Source organism: Aquarana catesbeiana, linkage group LG03 (assembly GCF_042186555.1).
Source record: "Aquarana catesbeiana isolate 2022-GZ linkage group LG03, ASM4218655v1, whole genome shotgun sequence".
Classification (NCBI taxonomy): domain Eukaryota; kingdom Metazoa; phylum Chordata; class Amphibia; order Anura; family Ranidae; genus Aquarana; species Aquarana catesbeiana.
The window spans coordinates 737,504,523-737,524,211 of NC_133326.1; positions in this window are offsets into that span (position 1 = coordinate 737,504,523).

The following is a 19,689-nucleotide window of genomic DNA, read 5'->3' on the forward strand; positions in this document are numbered from 1 at the left end:
AATTATCATTTCACAAATCATCTCTATATTTTATAAATCTGCACTTTGCAATAAAGTGTTTGTTCAGCAAAAATATTTTTTTCTTTTTGATGTAATGGGGAAGGATTAGAACCCCCGCTTTCTATGAGCTCCATTCCAGTCATTTACTCTTACTTGGGGTTATCCAACAGAGAGAGAATATATATATATACTATATTGCCAAAAGTATTGGGACACCTGCCTTTACACGCACATGAATTTTACTGGCATCCCAGTCTTAGTCCGTAGGATTCCATATTGGCTTCAACTCCTCAGAGAAGGCCGTCCACAAGGTTTAGGAGGGTGTCTATGGGAATGTTTGACCATTTCTTCAAAAGCGCATTTGTGAGGTCAGGCACTGATGTTGGACGAGAAGGCCCGGCCTGCAGTCTCCGCTTTAAGTCATCCCAAAGGTGTTCTATCTGGTTGAGGTCAGGACTCTGTGCAGGCCAGTCAAGTTCCTCCACCCCAAACTCACTCATCCATGCTATATTGCCAAAAGTATTGCACCACCCCTCTAAATCATTTGGTGGGGGGGGATTATGGGGTGGGGTTGTTTTTCAGGGGTTGGGTTTGACCCCTTAGTTCCACTGAAGGGAACTCTTAAGGTGTCAGCATATCAAGACATTTTTGACAATTTCATGCTCCCAAGTTCATGGGAAGAGTTTGGGGATGGCCCCTTCCTGTTCCAACAAGACTGCACACCAGTGCACAAACAAGGTCCATAAAAACATGGGTGAGTGAGTTTTGGGTGGAGGAACTTAACTGGACTGCACAGAGTCCTGACCTCAACCTGATAGAACACCTTTGGGATGACTTAGAGCGGAGACTGCGAACCAGGCCTTCTCGTCCAACATCAGTTCCTGACCTCACAAACGCACTTCTGGAAGAATGGTCAGACATTCCCATAGACACCCTCCTAAACCTCCTGTTCAGTCACTTCCTATTATAGGGTGGTGATGTATTTTCCCTGAATAAAGAATATTCCCTTATGGTGCTATCAGAAAAACCTAAATAAAGGTTTAATAGTCTACTGTGAAAATCTATATTATACAATCCCTACAAAACATAAATACATCAACACAATTCTCTTCTGCTGTAATAAGACCTCTGGGCCCCTGGTAAAGTGAAGAGGTGGTAGAAGGGCACAGAGGGGCACAAGGGCTGTACTCCAATGTTCTATTGTGTTTGTCTGCCTTGGATCACAGGATGTGTATTGCTGGGAGGAAGGAGGGAGGGGGATTCCTCCAGCAGCCCCCCTGATAACACTGTGTACTGATGAGAAGTTCAGCACACCTGACCTGTGTGTCCATTGTGATTGGACAGTGTAACCCGCCCTCTTTTCCAAGGGTGGGGGGGGATGTTTTGAAGTGGGATCTGTATAACATGTGTTTTTTTTTAATACATTATGACAATATTACATATTTGTAATTTTCTTTAATATACTTTCATGACATATGTAAACAGCTTTTTTGTACCAATGTTTTTACACTCAATAAAAGTTTGTAAACAAAAAAAGATTCATTTCCTGCTTGGAACCTGAAGACGGAGCCGAGTCTCGTTTTTGGGGTGGATTATTTGTACGGGTTCCTTGTTCGGCTGATTGGAGGGTTCGGTAGCTGCCTTTGTGTTTGGATATGAAATGTCCTAAACGACTTTAACCCCTTTCATACTCGGGGTGTCGTTACATCCTCATATGTATAATTAGTCCCTTATCCTCGCCGGGGTGACCCATACAAACGGCTGGAAAAACTTCAACAATCTTACATTGACTACTGTGTTATATACAAGTCCAGAAAAAACTATTGTTTACATTTACCATAAGGGAACCTGGATCTTTATTAACCCCGTACAATCATCAGAAAAATACTTACAATTCTTTAAAACTTTTTTTTTCTAAAAAATCCCTTTGCTAAAATATATGTGTGCACACACATGCACACGCTACCCATCCATATGTGTCTACACATGTTATAGGGGAAGATCTTTGCCACAAATCAATTCTTTCATTTAACAGTAAATGCAGGGAGGGAATACTTAGTGCTCCTAATAGGCATGTTGAATATACTGAATGTTTGAAAACAGTAAAAATTAAAAAGAAACAAAAAAATTTGAAATAAAAAAACTAAAATAAAAAAACATGAATACACAAAAGTAGAAATAAGAAGAAATAAGAATAAAAATAAAAAATAAAAATGAATAAAAATAAAAAAATATATAAAATAAAATACAGAAAAAAAATAATAAAAATAAACATAAGGATGGGGAATAATAAAATAATATAATAATAGAAAAATGAAAAAAATGTAAAAAATATAAAAAAAAAAAAAAAAAAAATAGAAAAGAATGGAGAAAATGTAAATAATATAAAAAAATGTGAAAGTCGAAACTCAGCCGCACGCCGACGAACGGGACCAACAGAGACCCTTACCACTTCATACAAACCACTGGAGAAGCTTGGTGCCAGTATAGGGGCACCGGAAACATGTGAGTGGCACAACTTTTATCTAATCTTTTAATAAATGGTCAAAACATATTGCGCTACGAAGGCTGTTTGTTTTTCATGAGGACATATTCATATACCAAGCAGCAGCTGCGAGTGGATTGGTTATCCCTTAAATGAACCGAGGGCTTGAATGTATTTAAATTCTGGTGAGTGGCCAATCCTTAAGCGGTGGTGGATTTGGCACTGAAAGTCACATTTTAACAAATAAGGAGAAGCACCGCAGCAGCACAATTAATGGTGGAGAAGCTACAGCTTTACTATCACAAGTGGATAGAAACCTATTATCACAAGTGGATATATATTGGACTTTATAATCTGTATACGTTTTTTTTATTGATGAATTTGAGTGGTGATATGAAGAGTCATGTAAAATCACATATGTATATGTAAATAATTGACTTGAAAGGTAGCGCAGTCTGCACCTCATACACAAAGATTTTGCACAATTCTTTGACAGTTGGAGGAATAGTTTGTTTTGACTGCAGCAACCAAGGGTTTGAATTCCTCATTTCTAATTTTTAATTTTCATTTAAATGTATTTCAATAACCTAGTATTTCACATCTAAACACATTGTGAGTGCCCCGGTGGGACTTTTCCACATAATACATGGAGAGAGCTAAAAAAAGAGAGAAAAGAGTAAGAAAGAGAGAAGTGGAGGGAGATGGAGAAAGAAAGAAGGAAGAAATATATAGAAAAGGGGGGAGACCCGTCAGCTATAACATTATGACCAATGACAGGTAATGTGAATAACATTGAATCTCTTGCTACAATGGCAGTAATTAGGCAGCAAGTGAACATGTTTTCCCTGAAGTTAATGTGCTGAAAACAGAAGAAATGGGCAAGTGTAAGGATTTGAGGGACCTTGACACGGGCCAAATTGTAATGGCTTGGTGGCCGGGTCAGAGCAACTCCAAAACTGCAGCTCTTGTGTGATGTTCCCGGTCTGCAGTGGTCAGGACCGACCAAAAGTGGTCCAAGGAAGGAAATTCTGTACACCGGCCACAGGGTCATGGGTGGCCAAAGCTCATTGGTTCACATAGGGAGCGAAGTTTGGCCCATGTAGTCCAATAGAAGAGCTACTGTCAGCAGTTATTGTTACTTCCGATAGAAAGGAGTCAGAACACACAGTGCATCCCAGTTTGTTGTGTATGGGACGGCCTAGTGGTAGACTGGTCAGGGTGCCCATGCTGATCTGTGTCCACAACCAAAAGTCCATCCAATGGGCACATAACATTACCATCACCAACCATAGCACTCCTCTAGACCTCTGAAGGTATGATGTAGTACCAAGTCAGTAGCAGTTCTATAAGATGAGAGGTGGGGCCTCCATGGATCGGGCTTGTATCTCTAGCACATCCCACTGATCCTCGATTGGGTTGAGATGTGGAGAATTTGGAGGCCAAGTCAACACCTCATACTCATTGTGTTCCTCAAACCCTTCTTGAATTAAATCAGACCAGGCCACTATCTTCCATTGGCCCATGCTCCAGTGGGCCTGTGTGCAACATCATAAGCCGGCCCCCATTGCTTGATTAAAAAAATTGAAGCAAATCTTAGTGCATTGTGGCGAATAGTGGGCATGGTTTTCATTGTGGTTGGGGTGCTGCTAGGATTGTAAAAGACCCGGGCCTGGTGTTTTGGCGTAGTAATGTTGCGCATGTAGCGTGCCGTGGCGGACAGTGGGTTTGGCCAAATTGTGTTAACAGTGGGAGGGGCTTAAAGGGGTGTGGCTGACTAAAACAAAAGCCTTCTTGTATCCATAAAATATGCTCACATTGCTGCGCCACAAGCAAGAGTCTCACAGACCTGTATAAACCTATGCATTATAATTAGAAGATAAAACTCTTCCATTACACATAAAAACATTCAGAGAGATAACATTTTATCTGAGCCTATCTTATAGAAGAACTTCACTAGAATAGTCAGGGAGTGCTTACCTACCAGAAACTGCTGAGACAAGAAGTCTGTAATGTACAATATAGTGTATATAGTGCATCCTCAGTCTTCACAGTCCCCCCATCCTCAGGCTTCACAGCCCTCAGTCTTCACAGTCTCCCCCCATCCTCAGGCTTCACAGCCCTCGGTCTTCACAGTCTCCCCCCATCCTCAGGCTTCACTGCCCTCAGTCTTCACAGTCTCCCCCCATCCTCAGGCTTCACAGCCCTCAGTCTTCACAGTACCCCCATCCTCAGGCTTCACAGCCCCCCATCCTCAGGCTTCACAGCCCTCGGTCTTCACAGTCTCCCCCCATCCTCAGGCTTCACAGCCCTCAGTCTTCACAGTCCCCCCATTCCTCAGGCTTCACAGCCCTCAGTCTTCACAGTCTCCCCCCATCCTCAGGCTTCACAGCCCTCAGTCTTCAAAGTCCCCCCATCCTCAGGCTTCACAGCCCTCAGTCTTCACAGTCTCCCCCCATCCTCAGGCTTCACAGCCCTCAGTCTTCACAATCTCCCCCATCCTCAAGCTTCACTGCCCCCAGTCTTCACAGTCTCCCCCCATCCTCGGGCTTCACAGCCCTCAGTCTTCACAGTCCCCCCTATTCTCAGGCTTCACAGCACCTCCCCAATCTTTAAGCTTCACAGTCCCCCCATCCTCAGGCTTCACAGCCCTCAGTCTTCACAGTCTCCCCCCATCCTCAGTCTTCACAGTCCTCAGTCTTCACTGTCCCCCCCATTCTCAGGCTTCACAGCCCTCAGTCTTCACAGTCCCCCCTATTCTTAAGCTTCACAGTCCCCCCATCCTCAGTCTTCACAGTCCCCCCTATTCTTAAGCTTCACAGTCCCCCCATCCCTCAGGCTTCACAGTCCCCCCATCCTCAGGCTTCACAGCCCTCAGTCTTCACAGTCCCCCCTTTTCTCAGGCTTCACAGCCCTCAGTCTTCACAGTCCCCCCTTTTCTCAGGCTTCACAGCCCTCAGTCTTCACAGTCTCCTCCCATCCTCAGGCTTCACAGCCCTCAGTCTTCACAGTCTCCCTCCATCCTCAGACTTCACAGCCCTCAGTCTTCACACTCTCCCCCTATCCTCAGGCTTCACAGCCCTCAGGCTTCACAGTCTCCCTCCATCCTCAGACTTCACAGCCCTCAGTCTTCACACTCTCCCCCTATCCTCAGGCTTCACAGCCCTCAGGCTTCACAGCCCTCAGTCTTCACAGTCTCCCTCCATCCTCAGGCTTCACAGCCCTCAGTCTTCACAGTCTCCCTCCATCCTCAGGCTTCACAGCCCTCAGTCTTCACAGTCTCCCTCCATCCTCAGGCTTCACAGCCCTCAGTCTTCACAGTCTCCCCCTATCCTCAGGCTTCACAGCCCTCAGTCTTCACAGTCTCCCTCCATCCTCAGGCTTCACAGCCCTCAGTCTTCACATTCTCCCCCCATCCTCAGGCTTCACAGCCCTCAGTCTTCACAGTCTCCCTCCATCCTCAGGCTTCACTGCCCTCAGTCTTCACAGTCTCCCGCCATCCTCAGGCTTCACAGCCCTCAGTCTTCACAGTCTCCCTCCATCTTCAGGCTTCACAGCCCTCAGTCTTCACAGTCTCCCTCCATCCTCAGGCTTCAGAGCCCTCAGTCTTCACAGTCCCCCCCATCCTCAGGCTTCACAGCCCTCAGTCTTCACAGTCTCCTCCCATCCTCAGGCTTTACAACCCTCAGTCTTCACAGTCCACCCATCCTCAGGCTTCACAGCCCTCAGTCTTCACAGTCTCCTCCCATCCTCAGGCTTTACAACCCTCAGTCTTCACAGTCCACCCATCCTCAGGCTTCACAGCCCTCAGTCTTCACAGTCTCCCCCCATCCTCAGGCTTTACAGCCCCCCATCCTCAGTCTTCACAGTCTCCCCCCATCCTCAGGCTTCACAGCCCTCAATCTTCAGTCTCCCCCCATCCTCAGGCTTCACAGTCTCCCCCCATCCTCAGGCTTCACAGTCTACCCCCCATCCTCGGTATGAACAGACCTTCCCATCCTAAGGCTTCACAGCCCCCCCACCCCCCATGATAAGGGTCTGGTACTGGTGAATGAAATCCTTTGCTGCTTTATTTACAGACAGAAGTAAGTAACCAGGAACTGCCATTTCCCAGTGATACAAACAGAATTTTTGTAAATGTCTATACTGGAGGTTTTACTCATTGCACAGATTTGCCCCTTCACAGGCTGGTTCTAAATATCCCCCAGGCTATTCAAACAAATTTAGCATTTTTAATAATTCACAAGCATTGCTAAAATCTCTGCCACCCCCAAAGGGAATGTAAACTTGTTTTTGGTACATGTTCCCAGCAGTGTCCAGCCACCTCCGCCATTTGTTTGACAATCGCTTGTCTATTATCCTAGAAAATGGGCAGCAATGTTTTTAACATTTGGCTCTCATTGACTTCAACAGGATTCAGATTCAGCCCCCCAAGATTTTGTCATCTTTGCCAAACCCACCAGAAATCAAACCCAGGTACATTTGTCTCATCTCTAGTCAACAGTGGGTGAGTTCCAAAGATCTATGCTCAGAGCAAAAGGATAAAACCCATTGTGACATCACTGCTCCGCCTCCCCATCTTGTCCAATCAGAGAGCGCTTTGAATTCATTGAGAAAATGCAAAGGTTTCCCTGAATGGCGCTCATGCCTGGACCTTTAAGCCAGAGCCAATCACTGTAGTAGCATTCTACTTCCAGCTTCTAGGGGGAACATGGCACATAGCTCAACCATTCCTCACACCATAGAAATGCAGTCCGGGTGCCTTCCATGTGCTTTTCAGCATGTGCGTTTTTGATGCCTTCAAGTGCGTTTTTGATGCATTCCATTGCTTTTTTCCCCCCTCTTTTTTTCTTAGCCATAAATAAGGACAAGTGTGTTCCGGTGCATTTTTGGTGCATTTAGGTGCGTTCCAGTGCATTTTTGAAGCGTTTTACAGCGTTCCAGTACAGTCCAGTGCAGGGAAAATGCAGCATATTCTATTTTTTTCTGGAACTGGAACACACTGGAACTGCAAGCACTGGTGTGAACTATGTCATTGTAAACCATATACCCTACTTTCCATGCGTTTTTGATGCAGAGAAAAGCACACTGGATTTCATGTGGTGTGAACTGACCCAAACATGTTGCATTTTTCCTGCACTGGACTGGACTGGCACGCAGTAAAATGCATCAAAAACGCACTGAAATGCTCTGGAACGCATCAAAAACGCACCGGACCCTAGTATAGTGGGGGAAAATAACAGGAAAAGAGAAGAAAAAAATCACCTGGAATGCATCCCGAAATGAATAAAAAATGCACCAAAATTGCACTGCAGAAATGTGCATAGAGAAAGGTGTCCAGAACTGATGTGTGTTTCTATGGTGGGAACCAACCCTGAGTCTAGGGTCACACTGATGTGATGCGGGAAATGATTACAGTGCTGGTCCCCCATCGCTCCTCTCCCGCAGGAACTTCAACACGGCCTTCTGCGAATCTCTGCGGGTGTCATTACATTGTTAATGACCCCCCCAGATGGGTTCACAGATCGCAGTGTGAACTATGAACTCGCACAGGAATCGGATGGCGTAGGTGAGAACGCCCAGGAGATCCGATTCTAGTGCGGGGAAAAACAAGTCCCTGCACTTCTTTCTGTGTCAATCTACAACTGCATGGCGGAACTCGCATCTCACAGACATCGCATGCGATCGGTACTGCAGGTGCGGGTGCGAATCACATGTCATGTCTGTGATGGCAGTACTGTGAACCTGGGCTTAGGGCCGCTTCACACTGCTGCAATGCGGGAAGCTTGCAAATCCACTGCGGGTTCCCGCATCTCATGTTTCCCGGCGCAAGTTCACACTGCCCTATATGCCAACTGCTGGGAGTGTCTGGTAAAGCCTAATGACACCCCCAAATCAGTTCACCTATCGCAGTGCAATCTGCAAACTCGGACAGGAATCGGATCGCATGGGTGTGAACAAACAACAGGGTCCTGTGCGAGTTTGATGCGAATTCAGCCATACGATCTTTATAGCTGAAATCGCACAGACATCGCATGTGATTTTCAGTGCAGTGCGAATCACATCCGATCTCTGACATCGCACCAGTGTGAACCGGCCCTTAATGTTCTAAAAATATCATATACAATATAACATTTTTATAAAATATTATAAAAAATATAATATACAATATAATATATCCAATATAACATTTTTACAAAATATTATAAAAATATAATATACACACAAAAACAACAAAAAAATCCCTCTGAAGGTTTAATACAACTTTAAATAAAATAAAGAGAAACATTTAATAAGACAGTAATGGGGAATCCAGAGGGGCAGATGACCATCCAATGATTCCATGATGAAGAAGAGATGTGTAGAGCTCCCAGCACTGATAAATTCGGGGGGGGGGGAGTGGTTTAGTGACAGCTCTCCCCGCCCCTCCTCACTACTGTTGCTACTGCCATTGCAGATCCGATCAATATCCGGTATCAATCCATTTCTAAAATTGTTTCGTAATGTTCTGTTTTTTTTTTTTTCTTTTGCGAACGAAGGGTTGTAATTATGAAGTCACCAAAACATCAAGTTGTGCATGTTAACCTCCACCTACATCAACCAAAAAAAAAATATTAAAAGCCAGCAGCTACAAATACTGCAGCTGATGACTTTTAATACATGGCCACTTACCTGTCCCAGGGTCAAGCGAAGTCGGCAGCCGACGCCGAGAACCCGCTCAGTTCTCGGCAGCTGCCGCCGCCATCCTAGGTGAGGGAATCAGGAAGTGAAGCGTTGCGGCTTCACTTCCCGGTTCCCTACTGCGCATGCGTGAGTCGCGCTGCGCGATCTGGATGGTCCCCGCTATCTCCTAGGAGCTGTGTGTTTCCCAGGAGACAGCGTGGAGGGACAGGAAGAGGCATAGACTCCCATGGGAGTCTATGCCGGAAGTGGGTGCAAATACCTGTCTTAGACAGGTATCTGCACCCCCCTCCCCCCTGAAAGGTGCCAAATGTGACACCGGAGGGGGGGAGGGTTCCGAAAAGCGGAAGTTCCATTTTTGTGTGGAACTCCGCTTTAATATTGGGCTATTATCACCAAGGTTGGAGCCGTCTTGTTTTCCTCCAGCAGGGGGAGCTGGCGTTCCATATTTGAACTTTTTTTTTTGGTGGCTGGTTCACCTTCTTGCCTAAACTATGTGTTCGAAAAAGCTTTGACACGCTCCTTCTATAATACCTCAAACACGACTTGACATTTTGGGCAAGAATCCTTAGTTTCTTCGGGGAAAGAAATGAGCATTCAGGCTACAGTCATGATTCTCGGGTGCAAAAAAAAGAGAGGGCTTTGAATCCAATTAGTGTTCAGTAGAAGGGCTGCCTGCTAGCACGATGAGATGTTGGAAGCAGCTACATTAATATTTCAGCTCAGGATGGGGCTGAAAACAAATACGGTGGCCATTTCATGGTCAGTTTGTGGAACTGTAACAACATCCTTACTCTTTGGAGATGCATGCCAAGCAGGATGGTCTCTTTATTAGCATAGTGGTGCTTTCAGCAGAATGGTACAGGGATGGGATAGGCAGGGACCGCCAACTGCTTGTGTTTACTCAGCCAGGTACTACTTGCTTATGCTGTCCCTGCTCCATTAATATGGCAGCAGGGAGTCATGAGAAGCACATTTAAAATCATCGATTGTACAGTGTGCGTAAAGAAAAGATCAAGCTTTTTACTCTTGTGTGTACATGGGAAAGTGAAGAGATCACTGGCTAAAAAAAAACAAAAACGGATCAACGATGTGCAAACCATTGCTCCGAAAGGGCAGAAACCGCATCCAAAAATTGAGCACGATCATGTATTTATTTATTTATTTATTTAGAGGGGTGGTGAAAAGTCTGTAGGGTTCTCATGATCACATCAGTGCTTTCCATTTGCATTAAGTGATCCTGATTTATTATATTGGCTAAATATAGATTGCAGGCTTTATGAGCCCTGGTATTGGCAATTCATTACATATCATTGTATTGCTATAGTTTAAAGTATTGCTGTAGTTTATTAGTTAAAGTGTTTTTAAACAATGTAGATAATTTAAAAAAAAAATGATAATAATATTAATAATACTATTAATAGAAAATAGAATAATTGTATTTATAATACAAATACTACTGCTACTACTATTACTTAAAAATAACAATAATAATAATAATACTATTAATATGAATCATATTATTATTGTTATTATTATTATTATTATTATTATTAATAATAATAATAATAATAATAATAATTATTATATTAATATGAATCTTATTATTATTATTATACTATTAATATGAATCTTATTATACTATTAATATGAATCTTATTATTTATTATTATTATTATTATTATTATTATTATTATTATTATTATTATTATTATTATACTATTAATATGAATCTTATTATTATTATTATTATTATTTATAATAGTATTATTATTATTATTATTATTATTATTATTATTATTACTATTATTATTATTATTATTATTTATAATAGTATTATTATTACTAATATAATCATAATTAATATATTTATGTATCTATGTAGTATTTTTGTATTTTGCACTTTTAATTCCAGAAATACAATTTACAAACAGAAGCCCTACTAACAACACGGTATTTTAACGTTAAAATAGATGTAGATACAGAACATCATGCCTGTAGATGTAAGCACATAGCATGCAACTCATTGCATTTTAAGTGGGAAACAACATCACATCTTTTTTTTCTTTTAAAGTTGTAATCAGTTACTAACTTTCAGCTTAAAATGTCAGAGCTGTTGAAAGCCATTAAGGTTCTGGATAGTCCTAGCCAATATTAGTGTATTTCTACTTAATTTTCCGTGTTATTCTATTAAATTCAATTTTGACGTAATGACTAGAGGTTGGAACTAGTAAAGCACAATTAAAGCTCGGATAGTCAAACTAATTAATATTTAATTCTAAATGTTTTTTTTTTTTAACATATGGGTGTTTGATTTGCCTCTCAGTTCACCACACTAATGCCCGGTACACACGATCGGACATTGATCGGACATTGATCGGACATTGATCGGACATTGATCGGACATTCCGACAACAAAATCCATGGATTTTTTCCGACGGATGTTGGCTCAAACTTGTCTTGTATACACACGGTCACACAAAGTTGTCGGAAAATCCGATCGTTCTGAACGCGGTGATGTTAAACACGTACATCAGGACTATAAACGGGGCAGTGGCCAATAGCTTTCATCTCTTTATTTATTCTGAGCATGCGTGGCACTTTGTCCATGGGATTTGTGTACACACGATCGGAATTTCTGACAACAGATTTTGTTGTGGGAAAATTTTATATCCTGCTCTTAAACTTTGTGTGTCGGAAATTCCTATGGAAAATGTGTGATGGAGCCCACACACGATCGGAATTTCCGACAACAAGGTCCTATCACACATTTTCCATCGGAAAATCGGACTGTGTGTACGGGGCATTAGAGCTATGCTGAGCAAAGTCTGCTTTTTCTTTATTTCTTTTTGATTTGTTATTTTCCTTCAGCATTGCTGTACTAAGGGAAACCCTCAAATAAAATTTCTTTTATAAATAGAGCTATGCTGCTGTTGGGTATTTTGACAGATTACGGTTGTGTAGGTCACATTGGTAATAATATTTAATATTCTAATTATCAGCAATGACATGATGGATCACACACAAGATCCACAATAACCACATTACCCCTTTTGGAGATCCAGGGATTTCTGTAATGCTTTGTGCCGGAGCATAACGTTTGCTTTATCTATATTTTATACAACTATTTCATTTCTTGCTCGTGATTGGTCAGCCTTCTGCAAAAATTCTAGATGCCTTCATGCAATGGAGCTTTCTTTGCTCTGTTTCTGCACGAGCTGTGCTGATGTAATGGGTGGAGTAGATAATGCCATCTTCATTTATATATTAGTATCCTTTTTGTAATGGTTTGTAAAACAAACATTCTGCTAAGCTTTATGTGTAACTAAAAGCCTAAATAACAGAATTCTAATATTTGGGAAACATACAATCATCTTTGTAAATATTTGGTATTCACATGCACCGAACTGTAAAAAATATGCCGGGGAGTTCTGAATTTCTGCTGCTGTTTGTGGCCACTCCTTCTTAGCAGGTCACACCTGATTGGTTGAAACCAGCGAACCAGAGCATTTCTTGTGATGCAATTCATGTGTGACTCCTACTTGATACAAAATTTACAAAGGTGTCAGGTTGTCAGGTACTGAGCGCCAAAGCAGCACCATTAAATGTAAAGTAGAGAGACTACTATGTACTGCTTGTTATAAGTCATTTATTTCTATGTGGGATTTTTAAGACCCGCATCTGTGCTTAATTAGCTAAACAACGCTTTATGATATGTATTATTATGTGATATGTATTGTTATTATGATATGTATTATTATGTGATATGTAATGTTATTATGATATGTATTATTATGTGATATGTAATGTTATTATGATATGTATTATTATGTAATATGTATTGTTATTATGATATGTATTATTATGTGATATGTATTGTTATTATGATATGTATTATTATGTAATATGTATTGTTATTATGATATGTATTATTATGTGATATGTATTGTTATTATGATATGTATTATTATGTGATATGTAATGTTATTATGATATGTATTATTATGTAATATGTATTGTTATTATGATATGTATTATTATGTGATATGTATTGTTATTATGATATGTATTATTATGTAATATGTAATGTTATTATGATATGTATATTAGTTGGAAAGTATGGTGATGATTTACTAAGGGCAAACAGGCTGTTCACTTTGCAGGATAAATTGCACTTGGCAAGTGAATTAGCCCCCCAGGCTTAGTGAACATGCTGAAGCTCTGCTGACTTCCATCATCCAATCATGTGCCATAAAATAGTTTTTTTTGTTGTTTTGTTTTTCTTGCATGTGATTGGTTATACTTTGCTAGTGAAACTTCACCACATTGGGGTCAATTCCATTGCAAAAGTGCAACTTCCCTTGAAAAGTGGACAGCCTATTTGCCTTGATAAGTCAAGCCTTCTGTGTGAGTAATGGTGTGGCCCCTTGTGGGTGTGCATGTAGGTAGGTATGTGTGTCTAGATCAATAGCTGGATCATTCTTCCAAAAGGAATAGTTAAAGTAGGTTATGTAGCGGCTGAGCACATTGATCGGCATGTACAGTATGTAGTCATTCCAGTTCACTGCTTCTTCTTACACAAGTTTTTTTTTAAATTCTGATGGGAATTTTCCAGCGTGTATAAATCATGGTAATTAAAACCCGTATTAATGCAGAGCGGATCACTGGCAATGGAGAGTTTCCATATCATGAATCCTCACTGAGATTTATCTTTACAGCTGGAGCGTCACATCTGATGTCACACTACATACTGTCGGGAAGCCCCACTTTCACTGATAAATTAAAGTTCATTATAGTAAATAAAAAGAATGATATATATATATACATTGCATATGGGATTTACATTCTCCTACCCAGGACTTTTTTTTGCAGGTACAATACATGGGGCCACCTACTGCTTAGAATGTTTATGTTGATGATGATCTGGTGTTGTGGGAACTGCTGAGTGATGTGAACATGACGGATGGACTTTTCTAGCCCTAAGCACTGTACAGTCCTTGTTTCTTCATTTCCTTATATAAAAATCAGAGAGAAATAAAGAGTAAGTTATTGTAGTCTGGTGCAGGTTTTCAGGCAGAGATTAGTGCTGTGTGAATAAATATTTGTATCCCTTTCATTTTTACAGATAATATTTTCACCACTGACAATGTTGGGAATAAATGTATTGCTGTGATAATGTATAGACAGTTAAAGAGTAATGTATAGAGGTTTAGGCTTTGGGTTTAACCACTTGATATCCGCGTTATAGCCGAATGACGGCCACAGCGCAGACCTGAATTCCCGGGAGGCCGTCATATGATGGCCTACCCTGTGCACGCGCCCTGCAGGGCGCGCGTGGAGCACGCTGTGATCACCGAGTCCCTGAGACTTGGGTGATCACCGATCCAAGTAAGGGGCCGATCCCTTACCATGTGATCCGCTGTCAGCCAATGACAGCTGATCACATGATCAAAACAAAAGCTCTGTGATTGTTTTTTTTCTCCTCGCGCTGACAGTGTGAGGAGAAAAAAAAGCCGATCACCGGCTCATTAGCAAGGGGCATCGGTCCCGAAGAGGAGGAGGCAATAATGCCTCAATTGTGCCATCAGTACCCCCAGCCAGTGCCCACAGTGCCCACCAGTGCCACGTATCAATGCCCATGAGTGCCACCTATCAATGCCTACAAGTGCCACCTATCAATGCCCACCAGTGGTGCCAATCAGTGCCACCTAGCAGTGTTGCCTATCAATGTACCAGATCAGTGCCCATTATCGCCACCAATCAGTGCCCATCACTGCCACCTATCGGTGCCCATCAGTGCAGCCTATCATCAATGAAGGAGAAAAATTACCCTTTTTAAAATTTTATAATAAAATATAAAAAAAAAAATGTTTTTTTTAAAAATTCGGTCTTTTTAAATTTTTTTAACAAAAAATAAAAACCGCAGAGGTTATCAAATAACACCAAAAAAAGCTCTATTTGTGGGGAAAAAATGATAAAAATTTCATTTGGGTACAGTGTTGTATGACCGCGCAATTGTCATTCAAAGTGCGTCAGCGCTGAAAGCTGAAAATTGGTCTGGATAGGAGGGGGGTTTAAGTGCCCAGTAAGGAAATGGTTAAAGAAATTTCTCAATTTGTTGAGAAAGGGGAAAAAAAAACAATCCCCTCTGTGTGATCGATGTAGGTTGAGTGATCGATGTAGGTTGAGTGATCGTTGTAGGTTGAGTGATCGATGTAGGTTGAGTGATCGATGTAGGTTGAGTGATCGACGTAGGTTGAGTGATCGATGTAGGTTGAGTGATCGATGTAGGTTGAGTGATCGATGTAGGTTGAGTGATTGATGTAGGTTGAGTGATCGATGTAGGTTGAGTGATCGACGTAGGTTGAGTGATCGATGTAGGTTGAGTGATCGATGTAGGTTTAGTGATCGATGTAGGTTGAGTGATCGATGTAGGTTGCAGGGATTTTAACCAACTTTGTAGCAGATTCTCACCTTTTGCTGCACTGAAGAAATAGCCGTTTGTTTCATTGACTGATTTTAGACTCATTCTGAATGGGAGGGTATAGTTCCTTATAATTGCCTGGTTCATTCTCGGTGTTCTCATGAGAAAAGCTGTAGGGGCTGCATCTCTTTCAAAGTATTTATGCTTTGGGGATTATTTCACTAAAACTGACATTTTTATTGCAGAAGAAGCCTAGAATGTGACTTGTATCTTAGTGCCGACTTCTGTAAAAATCAATCAGCCAATCACACGAGCAGGAAATGACATTTTTGGGGGTGTTTTATTCACCAACAGTGTACAGAACTCCTCCAGGTTACCATATTGCATTTATTTTACAGTCAATTACAGCAGCTGCAGATTCAAAAGAAAGGTGATCTTTAATATCATTAAATGACAACATGGCTTGTATATGTTGTATAGTTTTATTAAATATATATTTTTTGTCCCTAAGGCCCCTTTCACACTGGGGCGGTGGGGGCGTTGGCAGTACAACAGCGCTATTTTTAGCGCTGCTGTACCGTCGTTCTTGCAGCTGTATTCGGCCGCTAGCGGTGCGGTTTTACCCCCCGCTGGCGGACGAAAAAGGGTTAAAATCCCTCGTACAGCGCGGCTACAGCGCGGTATAGCCGCGCTGTCCCATTGATTTCAATGGGCAGGAGTGGGGAAGGAGCGGTGAATACACCGCTCCTTCAACGCTCCAAAGAAGCGGTTTGCAGGACTTTTTTCACCGTCCTGTCAGCGCACCGCTTCAGTGTGAAAGCCCTCGGGCTTTCACACTGAACAAACAGCGGAGGCTGTTTAGGGGCGGTTTGCAGGCAGTATTTTTAGCGCAATAACGCCTGCAAACCACCCCAGTGTGAAAGGGGTCTTAAAGGGGAGTTACCCTCTGAGTTTAGGGTTAGGGGTTGGTTAGGTGATAATAAAGAGTATGTCTGGCTGAGATATAAAGCCTTGCCCTTGCTTGACTATAGAACACCCACCCGTTATGTTATGAGGAAACAAGAGGGGTGTGGTTTAGAACAGGCAGGGTTGTCAGCTGACTACAGGAAATTCACAGGACTTCTGGCCTGACCACCAGTAGAAAGGCGTTAAGGGGAGATTTATTAAAACTGGAGCACTCAGAATCTGGTGCAGCTGTGCATGGTAGCCAATCAGCTTCTAACTTCAGCTTGTTCAATTAACCGCTTCAGCCCCGGAAGATTTTACCCCCTTCCTGACCAGAGCAACTTTTTGCGATTCGGCACTGCGCCGCTTAAACTGACAATTGCGCGGTCGTGCGACGTGGCTCCCAAACAAAATTGGCGTCCTTTCTTTCCCCCACAAAAAGAGCTTTCTTTTGGTGGTATTTGATCACCTCTGCGGTTTTTATATTTTGCGCTATAAACTAAAAAAAAAGCGACAATAAAAAAACGCATTATTTTTTACATTTTGCTATAATAAATATCCCCCAAAAATATATAAAAAAAACATTTTTTTTCCTCAGTTAGGCCGATACGTATTCTTCTAAAAATTTTTGGTAAAAAAAAAATCGCAATAAGCGTTTATTTATTGGTTTGAGCAAAAGTTATAGCGTTTACAAAATAGGGGATAGTTTTATGGCATTTTTATTATTTTTTTTTTTTTACTAGTAGTGGTGGCGATCTGCGATTTTTATCGTGACTGCATCATTATGGCGGACACGTCGGACAATTTTGGTGTGATTTTGGCACCATTCACATTTATACAGCGATCAGTGCGATTAAAATTGCATTGATTACTGTGCAAATGTGACTGGCAGTGAAGGGGTTAACACTAGGTGGCTCTGTAGGGGTTAGATGTATCCTAGGGATGTGTTCTAACTGTAGGGGGGATGGGCTAGCTGTGACACATCACTGATCTCTGCTCCCGATGACAGGGAGCAGAGATCAGTGACACTGTCACTAGGCAGAATAGGGAGATGTTTGTTTCCATTAGCATCTCCCCGTTCTTCCTCTCCATGAGGCGATCGCGGGTATCCCCACGGCGATCGAGTCCGTGGGACCTGCAACCCAACTCACGGAGCTCCCGGCCGGCAGTGCACACACAATGGCACGGCGGCAATTTCAAAAGGACTTACAGATACGCCCTTTTGCCCAGCCGTGCCATTGTGCCGACGTACATCGGCGTGCGCTGGTCGGGAAGTGGTTAAGATTTGACAATAAAATCTGGAAGCTGATTGGTTTCTAAGAAGAGCTGCTCCAGCTTTAGTAAATCTCACTGTGTTAGGCCCAGATTTACAGGAAACTATCACATGATAGCAGGTCATCGACCCAATCAGCTGACATGCCAATGACATTGTCCAAATATGGTCATGTGGTCATGTTAGATCAATGATGTCACCAACATTCCCACCCCTTCGCAGGATGGGGCCAGCGACTTGATATCATGTGACAGTTTCCCAAAAGTTAGCTCATCGCTAATCTGCAGGTATTTTCCTGCTCTGGCAACATTTTTAACCACTTGCCAACCGCCTCATGACGATGTACATCAGCAGAATGGCACGGGCAGGCAGAATCACGTACCTGTACGTGATCTGCTTCCCGCAGGCAGGGGGTCCAATCGGACCCCCCCGGTGCCCGAGGCAGTTGGCTTCTGTCTGGGAGCGATGAGAGGTGAGGGGGAGACCATCCATTCGTGGCCCCCCCTCGCGATCGCTCCCAGCCAATCAGATCATTCCTCTGCTGCTGTATGCTAAACAGCAGCAAAGGAAACGATGTCATCTCTCCTCGGATCTGTATTTTCCGTTCCGGCGCAGAGGAGAGAAGACTTCACTGTGAGTGCACAACAGACTACACACTCAGTAGAACATGCCAGGCATACATAACACCCCCGATCGCCCCCCGATCCCCCCGATTACCCCCCAATCACCCATCCCCGATCACACTGACACCAAGCAGTTTTTTTTTCTGATTACTGCATGGTGTCAGTTTGTGACAGTTAGAAGTGGTAGGGCAGTTAGTATTAGCCCCCTTTAGGTCTAGGGTACCCCCCTAACCCCCCCAATAAAGTTTTAACCCCTTGATCACCCCCCGTCGCCAGTGTCACTAAGCGATCATTTTTCTGATCGCTGTATTAGTGTCGCTGGTGACGCTAGTTAGTGAGCTAAATATTTAGGTTCGCCGTCAGCGTTTTATAGCGTCAGGGACCCCCATATACTACTGAATAAATGTTTTAACCCCTTGATTGCCCCCTAGTTAACCCTTTCACCACTGATCACCGTATAACCATTATGGGTGACGCTGGTTAGTTCATTTATTTTTTATAGTGTCAGGGCACCCGCCGTTTATTACCGAATAAAGGTTTAGCCCCCTGATCGCCCGGCGGTGATATGCGTCACCCCAGGCAGCGTCAGATTAGTGCCAGTACCGCTAACACCCACGCACGCAGCATACACCTCCCTTAGTGGTATAGTATCTGAACGGATCAATATCTGATCCGATCAGATCTATACTAGCGTCCCCAGCAGTTTAGGGTTCCCAAAAACGCAGTGTTAGTGGGATCAGCCCAGATACCTGCTAGCACCTGCATTTTGCCTCTCCGCCCGGCCCAGCCCAGCCCACCCAAGTGCAGTATCGATCGATCACTGTCACTTACAAGGCACTAAACGCATAACTGCAGCGTTCGCAGAGTCAGGCCTGATCCCTGCGATCGCTAACAGTTTTTTTGGTAGCGTTTTGGTGAACTGGCAAGCGCCAGCGGCCTAGTACACCCCGGTCGTAGTCAAACCAGCACTGCAGTAACACTTGGTGACGTGGCGAGTCCCATAAGTGCAGTTCAAGCTGGTGAGGTGGCAAGCACAAGTAGTGTCCCGCTGCCACCAAGAAGACAAACACAGGCCCGTCGTGCCCATAATGCCCTTCCTGCTGCATTCGCCAATCCTAATTGGGAACCCACCGCTTCTGCAGCGCCCGTACTTCCCCCATTCACATCCCCAACCAAATGCAGTCGGCTGCATGAGAGGCATTTTCTTTATGTCCTCCCGAGTACCCCTACCCAACGAACCCCCCCAAAAAAGATGTGTCTG